This window comes from Osmia lignaria, chromosome 7 (genome assembly GCF_051020975.1).
Source record: "Osmia lignaria lignaria isolate PbOS001 chromosome 7, iyOsmLign1, whole genome shotgun sequence".
In the NCBI taxonomy this organism is placed as follows: domain Eukaryota; kingdom Metazoa; phylum Arthropoda; class Insecta; order Hymenoptera; family Megachilidae; genus Osmia; species Osmia lignaria.
The window spans coordinates 9,257,075-9,275,303 of record NC_135038.1 but is presented as its reverse complement, the minus strand read 5'-3'; the positions used below and the strand labels follow the sequence as shown (position 1 = coordinate 9,275,303).

Here is an 18,229-nt window from a genome sequence, read left to right as displayed (position 1 = left end):
TATATTAGAAAAATGTTAGAAATTAAGTTTCTTGACGGTATGTCACCTAATGACACAAGTGATCAATTTGCAATTGGTGATTCTCAAGAACGATCGCAGATTTGTTCAAGGAAGAATAATAATATTCCTGTACAATGTTCGCGAGACACGAGAGAAATTAGAATACCGTGTTTTAGCGTCGTTTACATTAGTGACCCAGTTTGAAAGTTGGGTTCGGATGAAGCGACTGTCGGGAGCGAGTTCTCCTGCGCTTTACATAGAGCCGGTAGACGAATTGCCGTGTGGCCACCGTTAATTACCCCTTAATTATCCTTCTTGGAGCATAGTCGTTAACTTATACCGACCGGCCATGAAATGCTACGACCACGGAACCAACTGCCAGCCCTTTTTCTCGCGTACGTATCTTGCGGTTAGTTTTCTTGGCTGGTTGGAAAATTCTCGCTGGACGAACAACGGAAAAACATTGTGGCAGAAAAGGGATTTTATACCACGGTTAAGTTACTTTTAAAGCAGGTTCCCTGCTCTTTTTCCTATTGTTCGAGGTGGAAATTCCAAATTGCAATGAAATTGCAAGCGCTAAAATTTGAATTCTTACAAAGAAATTGACGCCTGAAAAATTTCCGCTAATTTTTCATCAGCTTATCCGAACATCTTTCAAGAGAATCAAAAACATATTAGAATCGTCGTTGGAAACAAAGGCTTAAGCCAGAAGAAGCCGCGAAGGATTCTCTAAAAGCTGTACAGAGAAAAAAAAAGCATACAGGTAGGAGTGGTAAGAATAATAGAGCGAAAGGATAGAAGGAAACTCGGAACAGACGAGGCAAAGATAGTGGAAGAGGGTTGAAGGGGTAGAGAAGCGACGTTAAGGCAGATTTATCGTTCCGCAGTAATAATTACCTTTTAAGAGCGAAGGATACGCTTAAGGTAATTGTGGCCAGGACAACGGAGCTCTTCTTCAAATAAATTTGCCTGTTTTGCAAGGTGCATCGTTTATACAGAACGTCGACGATATCGTACACATCCTTTCCTCTAATTTTATATTAATTCATTTCTATTCGTCTTCCTACTTCCAAGACAGTAAATTTTAAATTTCTTTATTTTCTGTCAATTTTAAACTGCAAATTAATCAATTCACTTCGTTATCTGCTCCATCATTAGCATTTTTTAATTAGTATCAGTGTTAGTGCAATTTGAAAATCATTATAGTATATAAATTTGAGACATATGCTAATTGCAAAAGTCATAAATTTCGTACTTGTCAAAGTGTTAATAAGATTTCTGATGAGCTGGCTCAAATTAGATCCATTTTGAACGTCTGGCTATTAACTTGTCGTTGGTAATTAGTCTGACATGAGCTTCAAGTTTGAGAACTATTTCAGCTATGGTGTGCTGAAGTTACTCGTTTCATTAATAAATTCTGTTAACAGTTGATGATGGTGATTGATTAACCATAAGTTAATGATAAGTTTGAATTATTCAGAACAAATTAATAGTATCCTACAGGGTATTAAGCGTGGATTGAAATTTATTATTAATTCTCAGTATTGATAATTTTCACAATAAAATATGACATATGAAAGATGTCGATGATCGAAAATGATATCGACGATTGTGGTAAAGTAGGAAAGACGATAGGATGATAGAGGAGGAAGAAGTGTGAGAATGAAGTCGTTTGTTTCGCGAACAGACGATACAGGAATACAGAAGGGAAGAAATTCGAGAGACAGAATTTTCTCACCTACCAAGGAACCATACCGACATTCCTAGAAGCTATTCCTTTGTAATCCATACTGGTCGCCTTAGGAAGCAGACAGAGGGAACGAAAAGGAGGCTCCATCAGAACCTACGTCTTTTTTCATCGCCACACTCGCCAAGGATAAGACGATAGCTTCGAGTGCATTCCACGAATGGCAAAGGCAATGCTCCCTTTTATTCTCTGCTTCGACGACAGTTGACAAATACGCAGGATTTCCGATCGTTCTTGCCATTCCTTTTTATCATTTCTCTTGATACGATTCGACGATTTGAATTGGGAGAAAAGAAGGACTGATGAGAAATTACTGTTACAATAGGAGGTACCTAAGTGTAATACGTATTAGGTGTTCTATTCAGGGGAAATAGGAATCTTTATTTTAACGATATTAATGTTAAAAGTAATTTAGAAAATAATAATATAATTTTTAATTATTAATATTATAAAATTTAAAAATAAAATTAGAATGTATCCTTAATTTTGACGATATTAATATTAAAAATACTTTAGAAAAAAATAATATAATTTCAATATTTCCTAATTAATAAGTGAAATTTTAATATCTCTAATTATCATTTGTCTCATCAGCAAAAATAGTAATTGCAAACATCATAAATTGAAAGTATTTGCACCAATCTAAAATGGGTAACTTTCAATAAAATGAAATTGATCTGAATTTTCTTCGAATTTCGAACAATTTCGTGACATCTCTGTTAACCAAGGCTGTCTGTTTAAAACAATCAGAACGGCAACTGCGAATGACTGAACTAGCACGAAGACGCTCTGCTCTCGTCAACTTGTTCGATCGGGAACTCGTGCAACCTAGTTTATAAAACTAAGTGAACGTGATTAATGGAAGTTGATTCGTTTAATTCGAGCCTCTTTGTGTTTGCAAATTTCATCTTCCATGCTGCGTTTGTATGCAGTATAATTTGCAAATTTCATCTTAACTCGAGAGGATAGCAAAATGGTAAAATAAATATTTGAAAAAATTGTAAAGCTTCTGAAATATGGGTCGTCGAGGTGTTAAGTACTTCTAAGTCTACATTTATCTTTCTTAAACTGGAGATTCAAACATCTGTAACGTATGTAGTATTATTCATCAAAAATCTGTCAATCAAGTGCTCTTTTCTCCTGGGATTTATGCTCTCCATTGTCAGATTTCTGTTACACGTCAGATAATGTTTGCTTCTTTCTGATGGAACGTAATGGAACGTTATCTATATGAAATGCATTGATTTGATACTTACTGACTTTTCTATTCTGCAGAGAATTTGGTAATAGGGGATGAAAGGCAAATCCTAAATTTCATTTGAAAGAAATTTTAACAAAAATTAGTCATCTCAGCAAGCATTGACAATTTAATTTTATATAATTTTGTAAAATATAATTATTATAATGACAATTCATTTTTAAGATTATTATAAATTTAATATTTCTAAGGTTTCAATGAAAAATGGGCAGCAGAAAATATTTTCAATAAATTTATAAACAATTATCTTAATACTTTATCACTCTCTAAAAGAATATTTCAATTTCTATTTAACGTTGCAGAAAAAGGATAGCTAAGCGTTAGGGCAACGTCGAAGTTCGATTAAATGTTTTAAACCCTGGGAAGTTTTCGCTCCAACGAAAACTTTTTACCTTCCAGGAGGTGAACTGGCAACAACTGTTGTTAATAAAGAAACTGGCTATTTGCTTGTGGAAAAGTTTTCGTGTTACTCGCGTTCACTTTTGCTGTATTAATTAGCGCGGATGAAGGGAGTTTGAACGGTGACGTTTAAGCGCAACGATCGAACATTTAGGTGAAATGATCTCAAAGCTTACTCAATCGTGTTTCCTTTTAGTAAAACGACTTTGTGAAAAACTGAACTAATTAATTCAGTTCATCGAATAAAAAAGGAAATATTAATATTTACACTCTGATTCGTGTTGGAAGAAAATGTTTGTTTAACGAAAATTTCATATGCAAAATTTTTGTTGTTCTTAATTTTCTTACTTTTTCCTCATAAACGAGGTACGAAGCACACGAGGATTTCAATTCTTTCTCTCTTTCCTTCAGATTCTTCCTCTCGAGCCTCGATAACGTGGCAAGAGCTAATAGAAACTTTCGCTTCTTACTTCTACGAAGAGTTTTCCTCTGCATCTGCGTGTATTTACATTTTCTTTAGCACTGGAAAACTAGTCCACCGGATCATTGCTCGAGACTTTTCGTATCCATTGCTATGAACTTAAAAAACGTACATAAACAGAATCGTTTGATGTAGAATAATTTAAAATTGCAATTTGCAATATTGTCTGAAATGAATATTTATTCAATATTATTTAAATTCAAACCCCAGTGAAGTCTCAATAGAGAAATGTAAAAATAAATTCAGGGTTTAAATTATAATTTCAAGTAAATAGATAATGCGTTCTTGTAGAGATTCAAATACCACCCCTAATGAATACCATGGCAATCAATCTACAAATTTTAAACTTCTTCCAAAATAATGCTAGAAATTTAACTATATTCCAGTATAATATAATTCCTGGTATTATATCAAAAATGAAAATTCCCAAAATTTATAAAATCCGCGTTTCGAGGGTGTCTCCCTTTCGATCGTTCCACTGGTAAAAGAAGGCGACCGAACAATTACCGTGAACGATTAACGAAAGAAAGAAGAAACTCGCAGGAGGCGAGGGCGTCTGGCGAGGGAAACAAGAGGAGCATAAGCCCTCGGTGCCATTTCACACAAAGAGGAGAGCATCATCCTGGCGGCAGAGATTCTCCTGGAGGCCACGAGCTTCTGCGACTTTTCCTCCGGCAGCGATCGGAGCTTGCGCGAGGCCAGCTACGCTCTGTTCCGCTCGACGGAGGGCAGAAAAGGATGAGGGTGGAGGACGTAGGCTGGAAAGCGGGGGAGGAGGGATGATGTAGCGTGGCGGTTGGAAAGAGACGGAGGGAAAAGAGAGGAGGCGAATGCGGAAGACGATGGAAAGAGTGGGACCGACGATTATATACGAAGGTTTTCGGGGGTGGTCGGGTTGCCATGGCAGCTACCCCGGCCGGGTAGCAGACCCCAGTCTTGCCGCGGCGGTCGCCGAGTGCGCAACGGCTCCGTTCCTTCCGGACGTTTCCCTCGTCTGTGAGATACGCGTCCGTTCGTGACTTGGTGATTAGTCTTCTTGGTGATTAACCGAGCCGACAGTGTAATCAGGACTCGGTGCCAGGCTGACCCGACAGCCAGGAGTACAATGTAATTCTTCCACCTTATCGTTCATCCCCAGTGAACGCCACGCGTGAATCCTCTGATCGTACCGCACGGCGTTAATCTGTCGATCTTTGGAAACTATTTCACGATTAGAATTTCTTATCCTACGAGTTCCTTCGAGTCTTCGTCTCGTGGTTTTAAATTGGAGACGATACATAGTGTCTTATCAGGTGTCTCCAGGGGTAGCTGATCAAAGGAGACTACTTCAGGTTCTCGTTTGTTTCGTGCATAGGGGTTGATGAAATCTGATTTTGACCAAGTATTCGATGATACTCCGGGATTTCGGAGGTCGTTTCACAGCGATCGTCAATCCGATGGCTGGATGAGAAAGGAAGTGCTTTTTACTCGGTGTATCGCGTTTCACGCGACTACTTGGCGAGCCCGTAAAACGAACACACTGTTAAGAATCGAGATTCCGTTGACCTGGAACTCTACATCCACGGAGATAGTCGATAGAACGGTGCTTCTAGTATCTGAGAATTGCACATGGACGCTTGTTTCTTCCTTCAGGAAATTTGATTTCTATGCTCCTTCTTTTGTGACTCGGATTCTTCATTGACTCATTAGATTGAACGAATTGATTACTAAATTAAGAGTTTAATTATTTTTAATATTCTTGAAATATTTTGGAATTTAAAGTATCTTATATAAATGAGAGAATTTTTAATAATATGGATGATGGGTTTTTATGGAAATTTAAATTCCACCCCCACACATGGATGGTAATCAATGGATTAAATTTGGAAATTTGTAATTAACTTTTTCTTATATTTAATCTTCTTAATGAGTAAATGGATTATAAATAGACGGAAGGTGTAAAAAAGTGGAGTTCAGTGACAGTTTCAGGGATGTTCATATTTAAATAAGGTAGTTGGTATATTCGAGTTTTTTATGGAAAATATTTGGAACACGTGTAGTTCGATGGAAAAAAAGTATCGGTTGAGGAGTTAAAAGTTTGAAGAACTTTTGGAAAGTACTTTATCGTTATAGACGCCAGAATTTTCTATCTAACACCTTTAACATTTATTTCAATATAATATTTCTGTCAAAAAAAATTCAAATTCTTTATTTTTCCCATTTTCCACAATATTCTATAATGAAATAGTGCAATATATTTCAACGCTTATTTAAGTATAAATACATTACCACAAACAATACAATATATTCAATGTCTATTTCAACCCTTATGTATTTTTCAATACAATTCAATAAAAATTTCCAAATACAAATTACAAATAAATTATCCTAATTAGTAAAATTTCACCTGCAAAATAAATCATGAAATTCCATAACCAAATATTTCTCTCGTATGATAAAAATGAAACTATTGATATGGTATCGAAATAGGTGTCCAATACTGGAACAAATCATTTAACTTTCTCTTTCGACGACGATATCCCGAGTTCCTAATATCCGGTCCCGGTAAATCGCGTCTGGCTGTCTCACGGTCGGTCACGATGAACCACGGCAAACAATTTTCGCGTCGTCAGCTACGCTCGTCGCTTCCGGTAACAAGTTTACGTTGCTCTCGCGTGCTCGCGAGCGAGAAGCTTGCGAAACGGGCGCGAACATCGCAATCCTGTTAGTAAAAGGTTCCCCCTGTCGCCTGAAGATAAGTGGAGGAATGTAATTTTCAAAATTGAACCTGACTCTCCTTATCACACTCTCTCTCTCTCTCTTTCTTTTCCTCCGTTTCCGGTTGGTCGAGGTATCACGGCGCACTTTCTGGACGCTTTCTTTTTACCATTCCATTGAGAAGAGACGTCATCCTACGCTTTAAAGCTCGTAGATTTTTAATATTGAAGTATGGTATTGGAGAGTGCAATTATTTTCTAAGGGACAAAGAATCATAAGATTTTTCTCTCTTTTTCTATTAATCCTCAATTTTAAATTTTAATTTAGAAAGAAAAGGGTTGAATGAATGTTCCAAGGAATTTTTCACGAAATCCTCGAGGAAGATTCTTCGCGTTTTTGCAACCAGTTGCTTCGCGCCACCTTTCCTTTTTTCCTTCTCCTAACGGAAAAACGTTCCTTCGAGAATTCCCATGGAGATTTCACGGGAACGCACGATTCTATGCCCTGACGAATCGGTTCGCTTCTTCTTTGAAAGAATACTTCTCCATCGGACGTCGAATAGCCGCGAGCCGATCGTAATTCTTTCTTCAAAGCTTTCAAAGCTTTCTGTCGCGCCATTCCTCAGGATTTTCCCTCGCGACGATACACGTCGATATCGATCCCGGAATATAACGTCGAGAAGCCTCGTGTCGTTCTAGCCGGAAGCACGTGAAGTCGATGGATTGATTGGCAACGATTCAATCGGCTCGTAAATAAAACGTACGTGCCAGACAGGTTTCTTCGATGTCTCGATAAATAGGCAGCCGGCTATGGCGATCTTTGCAAATGTACGCTGCGCGATTTCTTCCTTGGTGAAGGACTTGAAGCCGTGAGGGAGTATCGAATGGTTTTTCTTCAAGAGATTTTCGTTCAAGAGGTTATATCACTTATTCACGTCTTAAAACATTATATTATTAAAAATAAAAATATCTAGTTTCTAAATTTCTTTACACTAGTTTTTCTGGAATTAAAGTATCTTGCCAGAACCATTTTTCAGATTGAAAAATAATTTACAAGCTGCAGGGTAACGAAAATAGATTGTAAAATAAATAATTTCTTTGTAGAAATCATTATCAGGGTCATGAGTGATTTTTTTCTATTTTGAGAACACTTTCTGATCATTTTGATAGAGGATCAAATGCCTTTTCTAAAATTTTGGTTTTATTTTATAACCTGTGCTAATGGTGTGTAAAATTGTTCGAATCGATTATACGATAAAAAGAAGTGAGATTCTAGTGTGAAGACAAGCAGACTGAACTCGCTGTGAAACAATGAATTAAATATGATCTCTTATGAGAAAAAGTGAGTGAAATTCGCGAGAAGAAGTGATGCTCTTAATTGCAAGAAGAGTATATGAATTTGAAGTAATTTGGAAATGAAAACATCAGAAGTGGAAGAATATTGTGAACATTTGGAAATGTATGGGATCAGTGCGAGGATGAAGTAAGCTATTAATTGGAAAACAAGGAAAAATATTAATTTTGTTATGTAATTACTCTTTTCAGGAAAATCTGTCTTTTTGTATGGTATATAATATAATATTCAAAGATTTATTATTAAGTCACAGAAAATATTTAAAAAATTCTTTTTCCTATGAAATATTTTTCAATTTTCTTATAAGTATTACTTCATTATTAATAATTCTAATAAAAAGGTAACTGGCTAGAGGTGTTTCATATCAATGAACTGAATTTATCACTACTGTTTCACTACTCTTTTACCTATACTACTTAGGGCACATTCAGTAGGACAGTTTATAATTTTCTTATAGATGATACTTTATTATTAATATTTTGTAATGTTGACAAAAAGATAACTTAATAGAGATTTTCCAGGTCGGTAAACATAATTTACCAGTATCGTCTGATCATTCGTTTCCCTACTCTACTTACTTTGGGCATTCTCAGTAGAACAACCTCAAATTTCGCTGTCGTTCAATCCTTATTTAAATAATTTGTTACCATAGTTACAAAAGGATGCTCATTTAACTAATTCATTAAATTTTAATGAATTTCTTGAACACAAGAAATAGCAGATTTAAAAGCAAATAGCTGCACTTTCTTCTGATACCACCTGGGAATCGATTCATTGATTCTTTTTTACTTAATCTCTTGGAATTTCATTCTTTCCTGCTTAAACAAAATCGTTGTCGCTTTTTATAGGTTCTGGATAATTAAATCGATCGCAGGTAATCACTTAAAGACGAGCTGTCGTTAATTACCGACCATAGAAATCACTCGCTGTCGTAAATTCAGGGATACTCCTGGGAAAATGATAATTATTCCAATAATTACGTGATTTTATGGAATAGGAAAGATTGAAGCAATAATACTATTATAGAAAATTATTATAACTCTAAAGATGGAGCTTAAAATTTAACAAAAAGTATCAATTTTATCACAAAGTTTTCTCTATTTTGTTCAATTATTTTCTAAATGAAAAAATTAAAATCGAGCCGTCTGTACAAATTGATCTCTGTTGAGGGTTTAATCAAGGATAACGTGTAACGATAAATATTAACGGTGATAACGTGATAAGAGCTCGATACCATGCGGAGAATCGTTTCATCGAGTCTCCACGCTGATCAAACTGTATCGCAGACGCGTAAGCCTGGCATTTGTAATTAGAAAGCGCCATTTCAGCTCGTTACACGATAAATGATTGCATTCTAGTTACGACAGACGATAAACTGCCTCGGTGATTACGGGCAGAGATTCGAGGAACAGGCCCCGTTTCCACGTAATCGATGTACTACTTTCATTTTCGGCTACGATGTCAGTGAACTGCATTCAACTGCATTGTTTGATATTTCGTTTACCTATACTACTTATTTTGGATGCAGTCAGTAACATACTTTATAATTTTCTTCTATATAGGATTTCATTATTAATATCATATGATTTTAATAAATAATAATTTGATAGAGATTTTTTTCATGTCAGTAAACTGCATTTGCCACTGCCTGACCATTCGTTTACTTATACTACTTATTCTTGACGAATGCAGTGGAATATTTTTATAATATTCTTATGGATAATACTTTATTATTATTAGCTTATTATTTTAATAATGAGTAACGTGATTGAGACCTTTTTTTATACCAATGAACTGTATTTAACATCATTGCCTCAGATTTCGTTTAGCTATACTACTTATTTTTGACGAATGCAGTGGAGTAGTTTATAATTCTCTTATTGATAATACTTTATCACTAGTGACTTATAATTTTAATAAATAATAACTCATTAAAGCATTCTTTCATCTTGATGAACTGCATTTAGTATTACCGTCTGACCATCCGTTTACTTACTCTACTTACTTTGGGCGCGTTCAGTAGTATAATCTTGCGTATCGTTGCCTCCTCGCTGCTCATTTCCTCTGTTTCACTCTTGTGCAAATAATTGTTAAACTGAAATTGCGAGGGGATTAATTAATGATCATTGGGTAAATTTCAAACCAACGGATGTTATAAATCAAAGTTTGTATAATTACAAAGAAGGATAGATTATGATAGGAAATGAAAGGATATCGAATCAAATTATTATTAATATCGCCACAGAATAATTTAAATTTAAAAAAAACTGGGATAAAAATGATTCTTCTCGGTTTGAAACAAATGTCCAATCTATCTTCTTTCGTTTACCTTCGATAAACACTTTGTCACGTTTTCTCATAGAAACTCACACGTGTTCGAAGATCCTTAGATTTTCTTTTATTTGACGATCGCAGTTTTCTTTTCACGCTATTGATTCAATACAAACAGTTAATACTATTGAAAATTTAAAGAGGTGGTTGAATACGTAACAACTTTGTCAAAAATACAAACTTAATGAAAGTTATGAATTTTATCTTGGTATGGGGAAGAAATACTACACCCTGAAAAATATTATAAATTACAATATACTAATTTTGTAAACGTTTATTCAATCTAAAATTCTATTGAAGGGATGGAAATACTTATACAATTCCCTATATATGAAAAAAAATCATTTGTAATATTTTTAAACACCCATAAGTATTATTATACGATTTTATATATGACTATATTTACTTTGGGGATGAATATGTTAAAAATTTCTTCTCGTTTCCATTATCTTATCTATCCTCTGCATACGTGGAAGCAATGAGTATAAATATCTGCAGAATATCGCTGGCAATCTTATTTCCTTCTTTTTAAAACAAAAATCACGTTCGATTCGTTTGGTTCGACGGTGTACCGTAGTACGCGCTAGGAGATCCCCTAAGCGCAATAAGGGCATGAAAAATGCGCGAAGGGCCTTGAGAGATCCGTTGAACCTTTTCCGTCGTATTTCCATCGTTCCCGGTATTCTTTTCTCCGCTGATGCGAGTCCCGTGTGCGGTGAATTCCCCGTGAAAGTATCTCGAAATGATATTATCGTGAGGAGAAGCAGTCGAGATTTTATCGGTCCACTTACTTCCAACAAAGACGTTTCTCTCCTGCCCTCTTTCATTCAGTATTTCTCCTCTTCGCTCGGTGTCTCCGAGTCTCGGGTCACGTCGAAGGAAAATGTTTTCGAAGCAGTCTCGTTTCCAGCGAGCCACCACCATGTCCGAGTAACGGCCCCATTAAACGCAACCCCCATGTAAAACTCGCGTGCAACTTGTCGCGAAAGTTCGCGAGGAACGCGCACACATTCTTACTGCAGTTTTATTGCTGTTGCTGAGAAATTCGGCGACCTCCTTTTGGAACCTCAATGTAGCTCTCGAAAAAGAAGGAAAGGGGAAAAATGTTGAAAAAGGATTAATTTTGAATATTTACTGTGGTGGTTAATTGGTTAATTTTTTGGAAACTTTTCTAAATACAGTAGACTCTCGTTACATTGCCAAGGCCGGCAATATATTCTCAAGCTTCCAGACTCTTATTTGGAGGGGGAGAAGTAAATTAATTTTGTAAATTATGTTAGTGGAAAAGTGGCACTAGTGTGCTCGAAAATCTATTTGAAAGTCAAATCGCTCTTGTGGCAATATAACTAGAGTCTATTATATTTTCTAATATTTTTTAATTGAAGGACTTAGCAAGGTCCACCTTCCACTTTTCAAGGGTTGATTTTTAAATTAATATGTCAAATGTTGAACACAGAGGTGTGAAGTACGGTATTTAATTTCATTTTGATTGAATTTTAATTGTTCCTGAACGATTTTGCATGGATCTTTCGGTATTTTCCAATGACGATTTTTGAATTTTCCTTTTTAATAGGGATTGGTTTGTGGATTTATGAAATTATTGAAAATATTTACTAGATTACAGGTGTGTAGTTCGACCATTCTGCATGGTAGAGAGATTTTATTACATTTTTTGATTGATCCGATTTTATTTTATTTTATTTTATTTTATTGTACTTACTTTATTGTACAAGTGAGTTACGTTGGTTTTATTCAATTTTAATCTGTATACATTTTTAACTGACAAGGTAGATCTCCAAGAATTTTTAATTTGTTATTGTCAATTTGCAAATTTTTCAAATAACCCCAAAAATCTTTTTTTCAATCCAATTTATTTATCGATTATTTTGAATATAATCAATGTACATTCACTGGCGTTTATTATATTTAATAGAAACAATAATCAATAATAATTTGCGCATAAAGGTGAACATTTTAACGCGTTGAGTACCAAATCATTATTAATAAAATACAATTAATATTTCATTGATTCACACTATTATTAATTAATTGCAATTGTTGCATCGTATAAGAATATTAATTATAACATTTCAAAGCTATGGTGCAGTATTCTACTAACAGAGTAATTGTATAATAAAATACAGCTGGGTACATTTTAAGCAAACAGTAGTGGGAGCAATGTTAAAAAATTACAGAGCTTAACAAGCTCTCAGAATTTAAATTTTGCCAAACTGAAAAAATTACAACGCTCAGAAATTACAAAATTGCGAGGTGCAAGCTTTTTATATTTATTAATATTTCTTCTCCAAGCAAATGTACGTAAAAAAAACATTTCTGAATAAACTGATGTAGAGTACCTATACACTGTGGCCAAATATTTTGATTAAAAATATTCTCTGTCGTCTACGAAATATTAATAAAAAATTATACTTTTTAAAGAATTTGATAAAACGACTATGAATTTTTTATGGTTAACATGAGAGCTAACAGGGTTTAGTGGAATGAGTCGTTCGTGGTCAGACAAGCGTGTACTACCTATAAATTCGCGTTTTCATCGAGTTTCGCATAGCTGTTTTTGCTTAGCGCCGATTGCGCCATCAGAATTAACGAACAGGAGAGCGATAATGTTCGTCAGCTGTTTAATTAATTTCTTGAAAGAGAATAAAAAAATTATGGTCGCTTCGTACGCGTTTTAATTTGACGAAAATAATTACACCTTGAGCCGAGGGTTTTAATTAGCGAACGTTAATCACCGACTACACACCTTGTGTACTTTAGGAATAATTCATACAGGATGTTTTTAAATGAGAACGAAGAAGAGGATGATGTGTAGAAGAGGGCTCTTTTAAATTCTAAAATTGCAAGATTTAGAGTTTACAGAGTTTAAAATTTCAAAGTGTTTCGAAGTTACAGAATTACAAATTTAGAATATTTAAAGATTAAAGAGTTTGAAATTTGCAGAGGCTTAAAGTGTCAGTGTCGAGACTTTACGAGGTTGGATAATTACAGAGTTTGGTGTTGCAAAACTTTGTAAACCTGGGATGTTGCTCGTTGAAAAGTTGCAAAATGAAAAAATTACAGAAGTTGAAAGTCGTGCGAAGTAAAAATTTTGCCAGGTGGCAAAATAGTTAAAGTAATGATTGAAAACTTGTCCAAATTGCAGAGTACTAAGCTCCATATTATAAACCTAAAACTTTGAAAATTTAAAAATTCACAAAACTTAAATTTTGCAAATTTTATAAATTGCAAAATTCAAAACTCAGCAAAACTAATATTGCAAATCCAAAGCACTATAATTTGACAAATTTTTCACTTCCACCTAAAATCTCTCAATATTCACCATTAAAGCGCATACTGGGCGATAATTTTTTTTTTCTTCCGGAAGCCGCAAAAGTCGCCAAGAATATCGCGTCGCATAAAATAACAATCGATATCGATTTATGCAGATTCTCGCGGGCCAGATATGATTTATGCAGAATTCCCAGTGAGACAGATTCGCAGTACGCTCAATTACAAATATCCCAGGATAAATAACGAAAAAGGACGAAGAAATAAAAAGAAACGAGAGGGCCATCGATTGCTTCTTCCAATTAACAACAAATTAAAACGATTGCTGGACGAACGCGGTCGAATTGCACTCGTGTTTGCCAGACATTAGCATATTTATGAAGAGGGAATATTCAACGAAAATGGATTTAATCAGTCTTTGACGAGCAATACATTTTCTACGCGACACCCACCGTCCACTCGAGTCAAATTAATTTGTAAGAAAATTTTCAGATTGAATCAAGTTTCGGAATTCTTCGTCCCCTAGGAATGTACATTGTTATTCTTGAAAAAAAAAAAGTTTTTATACGAATTCCAGCGAGCAAAGCAACGCTTTTATTTGCATGTCGTTTGAATTATTGTCCCGAGGAAAGTTAGATTAAAAATTATGTAAAAGATATTTGAGCTCTCTGGAGCAATAGGTTGGATTATGAAGTTTTATAATACAAGATGAATATCATTGCGTTGAGAGAGATAAAAGAGAACAAGAAAATTCGAGCGTCTTTGTACGATCATTCGGTGGAATTGAAGGAAAAATGTGTTGTAAAAGAGAAATAATTTTTAATTAAAGAATTATTATTATTTTTTTTTTAATGAATTGGTGGATTTGGTTTAAAAATGTGGTGGTTTGTAACTCGTTTAAGAAAAATTCAAAGAGATAAAAAAGTAATTTTCTAAGATGAACATGTTATTCTGGCGTGGTACATGTGTTCATATATTCAAGTGGCACATGTCTGAAAATTATGCAAAACATAGGACGTAAGAATTTTACTTTACTCATATTCTCGAGATTACCTGTCGTCTGTTGATGTATATATTTGCATAGACGTAAAGCTTGGTGGTAACTCGATAATGTTATATGAAAGATGTTGTATGACATATTATTTTTCTCTCGTTGAAATTTTGTTTGAAATCAAGTGTTTCAGTGCTTTGCAATTTGTAATATTTATAAATTCGATACCTGGGGATTGGGAATACCTTGTAAAATTTGGCAAAATTTTGGGATTCTTCAACTTTGCAAAATACAATATTTTCAAGATTCAATATCTTGGGATACCTAAAGCTTGCAAAATACAATATTTGCAAAATTCAAGATTTTGCAATGTTTAAACCTTGCAACTAGCAATATTTGTAAAAATGAAAACTTTCCAAACTCCACACTTTGCAATATTCAAACCTTCCAAATTTCAATATTTTCAAATTCAACACTTTGCAATACCCAAACCCTTCAAATTCTAAAACTTGCCAAAAGAAAGTCCAACAAACAAAAGCATCAAAAGGCTTCGGGATGAAAATATCAGAACACCTGTAATAATCAGCCCCAAACACAAAGGTGTTATAACGAACACGAAGAACCCTGCAAATAGACGAAACCTTCGGCAAAGAGTTCCGATCGATCGGCTCAGAATGATGATTCCTTTGACGACAGCATTATTCGTCTGGAAGATTGAATCGAGACCGTTCGGATGCACGGTATACTCGATCAAGATCGATTTGCTCGAACACCAAGGAAGAACGTCGGCACGCTTGCGGCCGGTCGGTCCTTTAACCACGAAGAGAGGACCTTAAGTGATTGTCGACCAGCGATATGTCCTTTGACCACGACCGGACCAATCTCGTGAGAAGGATATAATCCGTACAGGCTGGCATGATTCGATTAGAATCGATCTTCTGACCCCACCTCGAAGACTGCATCTTCGATTACGTTGGCCTTTGAGAAGCTGCCAGACGCTAATAGAATGCGATGCAACTTGCCGAAAAAAAAAAAGAAAGAAAATAATCTTCGTTGCAGTTGTGTGAGATTTTATGTGGCAGTGTTTGATAGGGTGTCTCCGCCACGGAACGCAGATGGTGTCCGGTTGGTGGAAATTAACGTGGTTGGGTGTTCGATGTCAACCATCGTGATTTGTGGTGTTCCTTTAACAATGACACTCGATTTCATCGACGATAGCTGTGTAATGGCTGATCGTGGTTTAAGGGTAGTGTCAAAGAGCAGCAAATTTTAGAAATTTCAAAATTCAAATTTTAGGGAAATGATATTCTGTGGGCTGAAGGGATCAGAATTTAAAAATTGAAATATTCAAACCTTGCAAAATTCGATATTTTGCAGTACCAGCATTTTTTGAATAATAATATTTGTGAAAATTAGCATTTTACAGTATTTCAATCTTGCAAGTTTGAAGTTTTAATATTTTGCAAACTGCAATATTTGCAAATTTCAATATTTTGCAATTCTGAAATCTTGGGAACTACAATGTTCACACTTTGCAAAGTTTAAAATTTGCGAAGTTAAATACCGAAGATTAAATGGAACAAAATTAATCCAAGAGACACATCGTATAAACATTTCGCACGCGTATACATTCTTGAAATGACGTTTTAATTTTTAATTTAATTAACGAAATGCAATTTGTTTGAATTCTTTTTTTTTTTTTATTTTGCTTTAAAACCAAGATGATATCTTTTCCATCGGGTTAAAGTATTTTACATATATTTTTCCTCTGGTTTCGCACGAATCATTCATATTTTAAGGAACTTTTTAATTGGGTCCAGTTAATTGTGCCGGTAATTAAGCATATTTAAACTGCGCCAAGCGAAACAGACGCTTATTATAGGAGCTATTAGTTATGTGACTATGAGATTATCGGATATTATGTGCAAAGGGAGTTCGTCTCTGGTGAAGTTAGCCAAAGTTACACAACTTCGCCAACTACAAGCTTTGAAGTTGTCCAAACCTATTAAAATACGACCACACGTTCCCCAGAGGCAGACATTTTTCGCTGATCTCGTGGCGAGCTGTTTTAACGAGTTCCTTTATTCGATTTTAATGGCGCATACGCGAACAAAGAGGTACATTTTTCATCCATCTTAATGATTACGATTATTAGAAGCATTATGATATTTTAAATATAACAATTATAAGATATTTCAAGAAATTAAGTTGATACCGTTGATACCTTAAAAAGATTTCATTTTTTAACTATCAAAATTTACAGAAGATGAATTTTTTAATTGCAAGTAATTAAAAAATTAAAGAACTGAACAAAATTTATTTTAAATAAAATTAGTGTATGAAATTTAATTGCATTCTGCAATTTAAAATATCATTTTCGGTCCATTTTTGTGTAAATATTCACTCGCTAGTGGTGGTTCGCCATAGACTTATAAATAGGGGGGTCTCCCCATTACACTGGCGGTCTCCCCGTGGCCACCCATGGGGGAAGAAAGAGGGGTATCACCATTTTCTCTGGGAAATCTAATTCGATCACGAGCGTGTAAATTGCATTTGCATCCAATGATAACAACTTCTACTTGAAAACTTCACAAAAGTTAACATGATACAATTTGATCTTGACGGTTACCCATCTCGAAGGATCAATTTTCCATCTCGAAAACCGTAGAATTTTCCAACGGAAACGAGCAATGGCGTGCACGATACAAGGATCAATTTTTCACTGTTACATCGTCTGATGAACAGATTTTTCTTTTCCTCTTCTCCCATTGCTCCATCAATTGCAGGCTGTTCGTAGAAACGCCTGGTAAATATATACAACAAGCTGCGTAAGGAAAGCGAAACTGAAGGGTAGGAAAGGAAAAAGAACGAAGGAAAAATCGTCGACGAGCAACGACGAAGGGAGAAAAAGGGAAACTCGAGGAAATGGCCTACAGACTTTTCCACTCACGCTTAAGAACAGCTTCTAGCTGATCGTCGACAAGGATATTTCTTCAAGATTTCTGACTCGTTAACGCGTGAAAATTGCCCAGAAATCGATTTCCCACTCGAAACAAGCGTTTGGGTAAAAATCGAGGAAAATCAGAAGCGATCGTGAGACGATATGACGGAAAATCTAAAAAATTTATTTATATACTTGCAGTAGAAAAATTTGTTTATATTACAAATGTATTTCAGTTGCACATAAACGTGCTTCAAAAAGATCACCCCAATTCTCTCACAATCCGCTCTCTCTTTCTCTCATCAACTCGTAAACTTATCCAATTACTCGGGGCACCCGAAAGTTGTCTAATTAACAGAGAAACTAATTGCATCCAAAAAACAAGTTGCATATTGCGTGTGTCGATGCCTTCTTACGTGTTGAATATTCCAACAATGTGCATAATCAACTCTCTAGCTGGAGGATCTTGAATAATCAAGACTTTGATTGTAAAATCAAAGCAATTAAGTGTTTTCTATTTCCAAATTGATTTTATTTTCTGTATGAATTAGAGAAAATATTCGCACATTACAATTTTCATATTTCAAACTTGAAATTCACTACATAAATTAGAAAGGAAATGAAATTTCTGTTTTCCATAAAAATTTTCATAAGATTTCATTTTCAATCTACTTATATGTAAGACACTTGTGTCTTAGTTATTTCATGGGCAAATAGATCCCCTTTCAGAGGAAACAAAAGAG

General features: G+C 35.0%; 1 protein-coding gene and 1 long non-coding RNA gene across 8 annotated transcripts in view; one reads left to right on the top strand and one right to left on the bottom strand.

Annotated features, from left to right (window-relative positions):
* Nucleotides 1–18,229, bottom strand: part of LOC117604538 (uncharacterized) — a 139,009-nt gene that overhangs the window by 5,556 nt on the left and 115,224 nt on the right. For 3 of the 5 annotated variants that reach the window (XR_004581456.2, XR_004581461.2, XR_004581460.2), the window contains one exon: nt 9,891–10,030. The exons of 1 other annotated variant lie outside the window; for it this stretch is intronic. This is a non-coding gene — a long non-coding RNA (uncharacterized LOC117604538). Of the gene's footprint in view, nt 1–9,890; nt 10,031–18,229 lie in introns of those variants that run through there. One more of the 5 variants, XR_004581457.2, reaches the window with a different exon arrangement.
* The window catches only part of LOC117604536 (dipeptidase 1), a 131,048-nt gene that overhangs the window by 17,896 nt on the left and 94,923 nt on the right, over nt 1–18,229 (top strand). The window contains exon 1 of one of the 3 annotated variants that reach the window (XM_034324722.2): nt 4,832–4,992. The exons of the other annotated variants lie outside the window; for them this stretch is intronic. The gene's annotated coding sequence lies outside the window, so the exon portion shown is untranslated. Of the gene's footprint in view, nt 1–4,831; nt 4,993–18,229 lie in introns of those variants that run through there. 3 annotated transcript variants of the gene reach the window in all.